Source organism: Ovis canadensis, chromosome 12, assembly GCF_042477335.2.
Source record: "Ovis canadensis isolate MfBH-ARS-UI-01 breed Bighorn chromosome 12, ARS-UI_OviCan_v2, whole genome shotgun sequence".
Classification (NCBI taxonomy): Eukaryota; Metazoa; Chordata; class Mammalia; order Artiodactyla; family Bovidae; genus Ovis; species Ovis canadensis.
This window is the reverse complement of record NC_091256.1, coordinates 57,275,142-57,276,998: the sequence shown is the minus strand read 5'-3', so window position 1 is coordinate 57,276,998 and position 1,857 is coordinate 57,275,142.

The following is a 1,857-nucleotide window of genomic DNA, read 5'->3' as shown; positions in this document are numbered from 1 at the left end:
AGCAAGTTTCATTGCTACTACTCCTTTCTCACTCTGGTCAGAATCCTCTTTTTGTAGCCTCATACATGGTTTCCATGGAAATGAGAGGTTGAGCTAGAACCATGCCAACGTGCATATAAACTTCAGAATTAAACAAGGGCTATTGTTTTTGCCTGCCACGGGGTTTCACTCATTGTGAAGGTGTCGGAGGGGATTTTGGAATGCATGCCCTTAACTTCCTGCTTGTCTACCATATTCCAGCCCACCTAGTGAAGGAAGCATAGAGTGGCCTGGGAACACCCCAGATCTTCTCATCCCTCATTCTTCAGGCTTTCTTTTAGTTTTGGCACGTGCATGTAAATGTCAACAGGTGAAGTGAGATTTGCTGTAAATAAGCAGATGGTGGCCCCAGGGTAGGCTATGGGAGAAAGGAGCGTTCTAGCAGGAGATGTCAGAGGCAGAGCCTTTACGAGTCTAAACTCATCCTTTGTCAGGGCATCAGAACCAGTGAGTGAAAGACACCAGGGGACACAAGGCTATGTGCTTGTCCTTGTGACCGTCAGCACAGGCGCCCGGAGTTCACACCTGCTTCCAGCCGGTCTCAAAGGCACAGCCTTGGACTTGCACAGATTTCTCCAGGATGGTTTAGTCATAGGGAGAAACAGACTGTAACCAGTCCTCTAAATGGCTCCCAGTAATGAGCTGAGTGTCTGGTGGGGCAGCCTGGGTGAGGGTTCTGAGTCACTGCAGCTCTGCATATTCCCTTCACGGGAGACGCCGCCTGGTAACTCTTACTTCAGGGTAGATGGGGTGTAGGTGGGGTGTAGGTGGGGTGACCATATTATCACCCACACTGGAGCACTTTTCAGAGTGGAAGGAGCCACTATTAATTATCTTAGGACCATAAGCACAGTTGGAACTGTCCCTGGCAAAGAGGGTAACAGCTCTAGGTGGACTGTACTCAGCTCTGCCATAGATCTCAGGGTTAAAATGCCCTCTGACTCCGGGCACGGACCTCTGCTTCTTTTGTTTTTTTTTTTTTTTTAATTTATATGTCTGTGCTGGGCCTTAGTCGTGGCATGAAGGATCTTTAGCTGTGGCATTTGAACTCTTAGTTGTGGCATGTGGAATCTAGCTCCCCAACCAGGGCTTGAATCCTGGCCGCCTGCATTGGGAACACAGAGTCTTAGCTACTGGACCATCGGGAGTTGGACTGTGAAGAAGGCTGAGCACCGAAAAACTGATGCTTTTGAACTGTGGTGGTGTTGGAGAAGACTCTTGAGAGTCCCTTGGACTGCAAGGAGATCCAACCAGTCCATTCTGAAGGAGATCAACCCTGGGATTTCTTTGGAAGGAATGATGCTAAAGCTGAAACTCCAGTACTTTGACCACCTCATGTGAAGAGTTGACTCATTGGAAAAGACTCTGATGCTGGGAGGGATAGAGGGCAGGAGGAGAAGGGGACGACACAGGATGAGATGGCTGGATGGCATCACTGACTCGATGGACGCAAGTCTGAGTGAACTCCGGGAGTTGGTGATGGACAGGGAGGCCTGGCGTGCTGCGATTCATGGGGTCACAAAGAGTTGGACACAGCTGAGCGACTGAACTGAACTGAACTGAACCATCAGGGAAGTCTAATCTTCTTTTTTATATCTTCTGTATTCCTAACCAGTGCTGTCCATTGGAGTTCTGTGTGATGATGGGGATGTTCTGGATCTGTGCTGTCCAATACAATAGCCACTAATCACGTGTGTTTAGAGAGTACCTGAAATGTGGCTAAGGAATTAAAGTTTTATTTAATTTTAATTAATATAGAGGCAGATGACCATATGTGGCCTGAGGCTACTCTGTTGAATGACACAGACCTAGATGATT